We start from the raw sequence: 8,876 nt of genomic DNA, 5'->3' as shown, positions 1-8,876 counted from the left end.
TAAAATGAACAACTCAGGAAACTACAGATGCTGGCGAGGATGTGGAGAGACGGGAACCCTCCTCTACTGTTGGTGGGAATGCAAACTGGTGCAGCTGCTGTGGAAAACAGCGTGGAGCTCCCCAAAAAATTAAAAATAGAACTATCTTACAACCCAGCAATAGCACTACTAGGAATTTACCCAAGGGATACAGGAGTGCTGATGCATAGAGGCACATGTACCCCAATGTTTATAGCAGCCAAATCTTGGAGAGAGCCTAAATGCCCATCGACTCATGAATGGATAAAGAAGATGTGGCTTATATATACAGTGGAATAGTACTTGGCAATGAGAAAGAATGAAATCCTGCCATTTGCAACAACATAGATGGAACTGGAAGGTATTATGCTCAGTGAAATAAGTCAACAAAAGAAAGACAGATATCATAAGTTTTCACTCATATGTGGATCTTGAGAAACTTAACAGAAGTCCATGGGGGAAGGGAGGGGGAGAAATAGATACAGAGAGGGAGGGAAGCAAACCACAAGAGATTCTTAAAAACAAAGAACAAACTGAAGGTGGATGGGGGTGGGGGAGAGGGAAAATAGGTGATGGGCATTGAGGAGGGCACTTGTTGGGATGAGCACTGGGTAAGCCAATTTGATAATAAATTATATTTAAAAAAGTATATGACTTTGTTTTCTTTAATTCTTAAATACATATTTTTGGGCATCTGAACTATTTTGTAATAAAATTTTAGAAATTGCTATTTGATATTTCAGAAACAATGCAAAAATAATTGTCATGAGAGAATGTAGAACTTGGTTCTACTTCCTTATATTTATTCAAATGGTTTGTTGTTATATGTATTTTCAATTACATCCCGGTGGAGAGGAGACCAGAGTATTTTTGGTGCCCAGGTTTTTTTTCTTTAAATTTGAGTCCCTAATTAAATTAATTGATTGTTGTTGTTTTAAGTTTTTATTTTAATTCCAGTTAGCATACAGTGTAATATTAGTTTTAGGTGTACAATATAGTGATGCAACACTCTCATACATTACCCCGTGTTCATCATGACAAGTGTACTCCTTGATCCCCATCACCTATTTCCCCCGTACCCTCACCCACCTCCCCTTTGGTAACCATCAGTTTGTTCTCTGTAGTTAAGAGATAATAGCGTGGGCAGAGGATGGATGCACTGGTCCCTTTGCAGAACTCCTAGTTCTGATAGCTGGTCTACCCTTACCGAGTTCTGGCCACCATTGCAGCAAGTGTGTGCAGTATCATTGCAAAACCATTTCTCATTACAGAGAAGAAAAGTACAATTTTCTGTTTTAAATGTTTGTTTATTTTTGAGAGAGAGAGACAGAGCATGAGTAGGGGAGGGGCAGAGAGCGAGGGAGACACAGAATCTGAAGCAGGCTCCAGGCTCTGAGCTGTCAGCACAGAGCCCGATGGGGGGCTTGAACTCATGGACTGTGAGATCATGACCTGAGCCGAAGTCAGATGCTCAACCGACTGAGCCACCCAGGCGCCCCAATTTTCTGTCTTAATAATGATATTTCTTGCCAGATCCTTGGTTCCTGAGAGCTTTGTAATCTGAGCTGAATTCTAGCAATGATTGTACTGATCCAGAAGCTTCTGTTCCAATATGAGGGCCCCAGTCCCATTTGGCACTCATTGAAATGCTCCCCACCTCTTTACCTCATGATCCTGGGGTTGTGCCTGGTTCATGATTTAGAGCTTACAGAGCATTACAGAGCATTCCACAGACATCATTTCCCACTAATGCATGCCATAAGGCTGTATACCATTAGAGATAGCTGAAAGTTTTCACTCTGATCTCCTTAATGGTTAGTGAGAGGAAGGAAAGATGTATTACAAGATCTTCACAATTCAATCATTTAAAGAAAAAAAATTAAGTTGTTCACAATAAAGCCAAGTTTTCCTGGTCCGGAGAAGGAAGGGCCACCTTTCCCGTGTGTGGGCTTTTGTGTTCACAGGCTCAGCTCTGAGCCAAGGGGCTTGCTCAGGGCTTGCTCAGGGCTTTAAGATCTAAGTGATGAAGCGGAGGCCAGAACTCCCGTTTTCTGCCCAAGAGCATGTTTCATCCTTTCTTGGGGAGCCTGTTCATGCGTTTCTGCTTCACTAACCTATGTTTGTTTGAAATGCCCATTCAAATTCTAAATTACTTCCCAGATTCATTTGACATCAACCTTGTCTGGTCTTCCTCCTATAACTCTTTCCTTAGTTCATAAGGCAAACAAACAAAAATAAAAAACCCAAACCCCTTCCTTTGTTGTGTACTTCCACTGGACAGATTCCAACAGTGACCCAGAAGATAGGATGCTTATTTCTCCTGAGATCCTGCTAACTAAAAAAAATTATTATTCACAAATAATAGTTACCATGTATTGACTGTTTACAATGGGTAAGACACTGTATTCAGCACTTCCTTACATTATCTAATCTTCAATTAACTTACAATGCTTTGAAGTTAGTGTTCTCATTTTGTAGTTGGAGAAATTGAAATTTAGAGGTTTGAACTCAGATCTGATTCCAGAGTTTCTATTCTTAACCACTCTACTGACTATATAACACTATAACACTATACTGACTCTGTAACACCATGCATTGATTTCTGTGTGTATATCTATCAATCTATCAATCATCTATTATCTACCTATATCTGTATATACACCTATATGTATGTATATATTGTAAAAAATTATTTACAAAAATGTTTTTGAGGTTGATTGAGCTTATGTCTTTTATTGCTTATCGAAGACATGTTGATAAAAGTAGAATAGGGAGAATTTCAGACAGAGATTTGCTTTGGAATAAAGAGCTGGGGAAACTCTCAAGAGGAGTGTTTCTGAAGTTTTCCATCCAGCACCACCATCGGTATTTGGGAACACAGACTCCTGATACATGCATATATATTTATTTATAAATGATGTGCAGCATATGCGTGTATATCACTGTCCCATTATATTCATACACAAAAGTACCATTTTAATAATGATGTGGGGAGCCACCTGGGTAGCTCAGTAGGTTAAGCATCTGACTTCAGCTCAGGTCATGATTTCATGGCTTATGGGTTCAAGCCCCACTGAGCTGTCAGCACAGAGCCTGGAACCTACTTCAGATTCTGTGTCTCCCTCTTTCTCTGCCCCTCCCCTCCCCTGCTCTCTCTCTCTAAGATGAATAAACACTAAAAATAAAAATGTATAATGATGCAGAAAAATATAGAAAGGATTTCTAATATTTCCTTCCTGTACTTCAAAGGGTTCTCCTGCCCCCCTCATCCCTGGGCGAGGGTGTCTATGCCCTGCTCAGTGGCTGGCCTTCCAGGGTGTATGCGCTGCCTGGGACAGGGGCTTGTCTGCTCGTTTCTTCAGGCCCCCTTGGGCAGAGACTGCACACCCCCCTCCATCATTTCACTCTGTTGCCTGACAGGCCAAACAATCGTCTTTATGTAGTACCAAAATACTGTGTCCCAGTAGAGATCCATCTCTGCCAGACCTTCTACGAACTTGGAGAAAAACCACTCATCAATCTGCAATGAACTTGACAGCATTCAAATCTGTTTGGAAATTGTGAAAGTAAGTCTAGCTGTGTTTCGGAGACCTCCCGGGGTGGTTGTGAAGATCAAGTGATAAAAAGGAAGAAGAACTTCATGACACACAAAGGGCTCTACAAATGTCAAGTGATATTATTAGCAGTGATTTGCATTTATGGAGGAAGGAATGGAGACAAACAAAAGGGAACATAGACCTGCACAAAGGGAGCCTCTGCAAGGCAGCCCAACCCCGAGGCCAGGGAACCTTCCTTGGGGATCTATTTTTCTACAGGGCAACCTGTGTACAGACCCTCCCCACTTCCCACCTCCCTTTTGGGCACGAAGTGAAGTACCCTGTTGGGGGGCGGCAGCCTCCTCTGAGAACTATATCCCAGGAGGTGGAGGAGCCAGAAACAGCCAGCAGGGGGAGGGATTGACCAGGATAAGAATAGGAAGAGGCTTCTGGCAGGGTTGGAATACTATAGTAGAATGTGACATAAAATCCGTGGGAGTTAGGTGGAGGAAGTCTTCTAAGGTGTCTAAATGATTCTTAAAAATGAATCAAGACGTGTTATTTCTGAATTCAGAGATTTGCCTGCTCCCAGCCATTCCCTGGCCACCATGGAATCCTTCAGCCAGCTCTGAGCAAGGCCCCATGGCCAGGCACTTGAAGGATCTCAAGATGCTGGAAAAGACCTGCACCCCAGAGTTTGCAAAGCCGCGAGTGAGATAAACAGGAAATTTCATATGTAAGAATCAGCAGTCAGTGCCAGTTTCTGACTTACTTTTCTTGTAATTCAAGAAAAAAAAAAAGAGGTCAAAACACCTTTTTATGTTTGGTTAACTGAATGGAGAATACATGAATGAGATTTTCTCTGTTTTGAAGGTCAGATCCACGCCCCCCGCACCCCCCCATCTCTTGACCTCAGAGTTGCTTCATCTTTGCAGGATCTCAGAGAGGGAAATGCATGCTTTTTGGGAGAGAGGTCCTGACTGGGAGTCAGGAGACTTGGCCTCTGGTCTCATCCTTGCTCCAGGCCAGTCATGGAAGGTCTCTATTCCTTATTCTCCTCACTTGTAGAATGGGGCTAGTGGGGGGCATTTTTTCTTTTATTGATACAAAGCTGTGATATGACAGGCTTGGAAGGGTGGCCTTGCAAGCACACTGCATGAACTTGGCCGTCAGTGAAAGAGTAGGATGGGGCTATAAGTCCATCTGGGGAGGGGGCAGTGCCCTTTAACATGACAGAGGGAATGTTGGCCCCTCAGAGTTCCCTCCATAGGCATGGTGGGAGCGACAGTTGAATGGGGCAGTTGGAGAGGAGGGCTCCAGACAGGTGGGACAGGGAAGCCAAATCTGAAGTCTGTGGAAAGAAGAAGACTCAGACAACAGGCAGCAGGCAGTACCTGCTGAGCCTCATGACTTTGGACCCTTCCTCCTCACCCATTCCTCCTCAGGACGCTAGTGTTTCCTGCCCAGGTAAAACTTCTCTCTCTAGCAATCAGCCCTGGGTGCCCTTGTCTCCATCCCCAGGACTGGCTGTGGTGAGTGACACCACATCAAACTGTGGCTGCCCACGCAAGAATAAGCAGGGACCGAGGGCATCCCAGAGCAGAGGGGAGGCTTAGGGCTCTTCCATTTTTGGACCCCCCTGGTATGTAAAAGAAAAAGAAATGCCAAGCCAGGGTATCCAAATCTGTGATACACAAGAGCCTACACTGAATAAATGAAGTCTTTTAAGACACCCCTATACACACTGTAGTATTCACAATTTTATTACAGGACTTATTGTTTTAAAGAAACTTAAATTCATGGTGCATTCCTGTGTGGTTCAAACAGATCCAAAATGGCAGTTATCATTGTCCTTCCATGTTGTCAGAATATCTCTGTGATTGAATGGGAGACCTCACTTGGAAACATCATCACAGGCCACTGTGTGGGGCTTTCTGGAAATGAGAAGCCTTGGGCAAAGCCTCTGCCCTCATTTCTGCACCCCAGGCTTTGCATCCTCTCACCCTTGTGTGCTTTCTTCCGCTCCCTCTCAATTTCCTTCCTCCCTCTCCCAATAACAGTCCCTTCTTGGGGGTCTGGCTACTCACTTGAGTGCTGGGACAACTGGACTGAGCTGGAGGCTGGTCAGGGCCTGGAGGAAGGGGCTATGGGAGCTGGGGAGAGGGCATGGGACCATTGGATCTTGGTAATTTTGGTGGCTTGGAATTAAGAATGGATTTATCAAGAAAGCCACAGGGGGCAAAATCTCTTATCTCGGAAGGATTTTATGATTAACAGGGTATCTGCATTTGATTGATGCAGGGAGTCCTAAGGAAAGACTTCCATTATGGGCACCAAGGAAAACAGAATCCAGTTCTCAAACAAGAATAAATACTTGTTAATTTTCTGGGTTAGAGAGGCAGAAATGGAATTTAATTGAGCAAAGTGAGTAGGTGTGGAAAATATTGCTACTTGAAATGCCCTGTAGCTATCTTTCGCTCTCCCCCTTTGGAGAGCAAGGATAAGGAAAAATGAATCCACTATAAGGAAATTGCAGTGCCAATGTGAGGATAAAGGCAAAGTTCCCCAGATCCCTGGAGTCAGGGAGGCAATAAGGAGAGGTAGGGATTGCAGCAAACTAGAGCATGTCTGCCCTGCCAGAAAATGGTTGCTGCTGCTCAGTGTGAGGTGATTGTGGCCACACAAGCATACAGAGCTCTCTGATATTTTGTCACAAGCCAGGGCCTTTTTTTTTTTTTTTTAATATGTTACCTGCTAATTCAAATTCAGAAAAATTAAACTGTGCAGACCAAATAAAGCAGACCTGAAGTTGTATGTGGTCCATAACCCACCAGTTTGTGTCCCCTGCTCTAAATGGAGACCTTCCTGCTTCTGCCTTGTCAGGCCCATTGAGGTCAGGTTGGGGATGTCTTGCCAGAAAGCAGAGGGATGCACCAGGGACCTTTTCCCATCCCCTGCCAACCCTCAGATGCTCTGAGTGGAGAAAAGCTGCCAGGAACAGAGTCATGGTGGCTGCAGGGGCCCTGGCTCGGCCGGGTCTCTGCTCCTGTCAGCTCCTATCAGGGCCCACCCCCACCCTCTGGCTGCCAGCAAGCAGATTTGCCACTCCAGGCAGCTCCTCGCTCCTGGCAGAGGATAGCATGACAGACGGGGATAGAGACGTTAGCCAAAGCAGACTTCCTGATTTAAAAAGTCTCATTTTCCCTCTGGGGCTGCCAAATTTAGCAAGGTGCCATTCTTGCTGCAATGCTTCCAAGCCGTCTTAGGTAATCATAACTCCACATTCCCTGTGGAGTGCTCAAGGAAATTACCTCCCAGCACCAGTTTCCTACGCACTCTGATTACTTGAACAAGGCCAGGGAGGCCTGGTCTCCTGTGTTTGGCATCTTGGAGTCCGGAACCCTTAAGACAAGCTGATGACAGCTTGCTGTCAGGATTTTTTGCCTTTAGGAAAGTGAGAAAAATTATAAAGGTCATAGTAAGCATTATTCATGGATGGTGAAGCCCACACTCTTAGGGAGAGGATCCTGATCATAGGGACTGGGGCCATTTAGTTTGGACAAGAGAGAAATTGCAGATGGGTTACTGGGGGTGAGCAGAGAGAAACAGTGATTGTCCTCACGCATCTGAGGGCGCATAAAGAGACATAAATGTAGCCTGTGCGGCACCTGAGTGCAGAGCGACTGTTGGCAGGAAAATCACTTTCAGTTCCACAGAAAGAAAACAGTTCATTCCCTTTAGGGCTATTTCTTTAGAAAAGGTTTAACTTTTTGTTTTGAAATGATTTTAAACTACATAAAAATAACAATAATAACGCTAAGAAATTCTAACTACCCTTCACTCCGAATTGCAAATTAACATTTTGCCACATTTGCTTTAACATTCTCTGTGCATAATTATTATTTTTCTGACACATTTGAGAGTAAATTACAGACATTTTGCTCCATTATCTCTAAGTGCTTTAGTATATACTTCCTAAGAATAAGGACGTTCTCTTGCATAACCATAATTATCACAATTATTAATTGTCAAATTGTACAATTATCAACATCAGAAAATTTTACTTTGATATAATACTGCTATGTACCCTACAGTCCACATTCTACTTTCCCAAATTGTCCCAAAATAGTGTCCTTAATTTTTTCTTTTTGGTTCAGGATCCAAGGCAGGGTTGTGTATTGCTTTTAGCTGTCACGTCTCTTCAGTTGCCATTAGTCTGGAATGTTTCCTCGCCTGTCTTTGTCTTTGATAATATGAACAGTTTTAAAGAGTGCAGGCCAGGGGTTTTGTAGAATGTTCCTTTGGGTTTGTCTGATAATTTCCTCATGACTAGATTCAGGCTATCTGTTTGCTGAACTACACACGAGGGCCTTCTTGAGAAGTGACTAGGGTCTGTTGCCAAAGCTTGCTGAGTCATGGTCTGGTTGGCCGGAAGGAAATTCTCACTCAAGACACAGTTTTCTACAGCTAATGTCTTCTTGGATTCTTTTAATTCTTGGATTCTATGATTCTCTCTCCCCCAAATAATTTCAATTGGGTTTCAGAACTTGTAGTGGGCTCTTTCTTCTCTATCAGCTACTCTGCTTTCTATCTCTGCTTTGCTCAGACTGCTTTCTACCTCTGCTTTGCTCTGTGCAGCCCTCAGGGGACTGCAGGCAGGGGAAGTGGCCCAGAGGCAGTAGGAAGCCACATACAACTGGTCAGTGACCCAGCTTAGCTGTTCATGCCCATATTGTGACAGCAACAGGAAGGATAGGAAGGCCCTAGAAAGACTCTGCATGCAAGATAATGCCCATGACCAGATTTCCCTCCTCCTGTCTCTCTGGCCAGAGCTGGATTACATTTATTCAAGGAGCCAAGGGCCTATCCAAGGATGAGAGGCCAGTTTTCTTTACTTTTCTCAGTTTGGTCATCCCTGAGCATCCCCCTCCATTGTCTTCCTGAAGCAAATCTGGAAAAGCTGAGGGGTGGGGGCGGGGCATGATGCTTTGGGTAGAGGAAGCTGTGAAAGACTTTCCAGTACACTGACAAAGGGAAGGCCCTTAGGGTGGGAGGGGGGACTTTGCCCTGGGTTGGGTCTATGCAGGGGCCAGGAGACTGATGTCTAGGAAGAGATCTAGAGCACTTCACTGCTGTTCCCACCGTTGTCTCTCTTGACTCTTGCCAGAGCCCTTGCCCAATGGTGCCCTTAAGAGCCCTACTGTGCAGGTGCCACACACCCCATATCAGCTGGATGCCTTACCTAGGCTTTCTCTCAAACTCTCTTCCTTGCCTCTCCTCTCTTGTCTAGCCACCAAGCTCCAGTGTCACTTTCTATAAGAG

The 8,876-nt window shown here is 44.4% G+C and overlaps 1 protein-coding gene across 8 annotated transcripts in view; it reads left to right on the top strand.

The window, feature by feature from the left end:
* Positions 1-4,823: 4,823 nt before the first annotated feature.
* Positions 4,824-8,876, top strand: part of ABCC12 (ATP binding cassette subfamily C member 12) — a 95,364-nt gene continuing 91,311 nt past the window's right edge. For all 8 annotated transcript variants that reach the window (XM_019819695.3, XM_045046059.1, XM_045046058.1 and 5 more), the window contains exon 1: positions 4,824-5,021. The gene's annotated coding sequence lies outside the window, so the exon portion shown is untranslated. The remainder of the gene's footprint in view (positions 5,022-8,876) is intronic.

The sequence above is a fragment of the Felis catus genome, chromosome E2 (genome assembly GCF_018350175.1).
Source record: "Felis catus isolate Fca126 chromosome E2, F.catus_Fca126_mat1.0, whole genome shotgun sequence".
Lineage (NCBI taxonomy): Eukaryota > Metazoa > Chordata > Mammalia > Carnivora > Felidae > Felis > Felis catus.
Note: the sequence above shows the minus strand (reverse complement) of the source record. Positions and strands in the feature narration are given on the sequence as shown.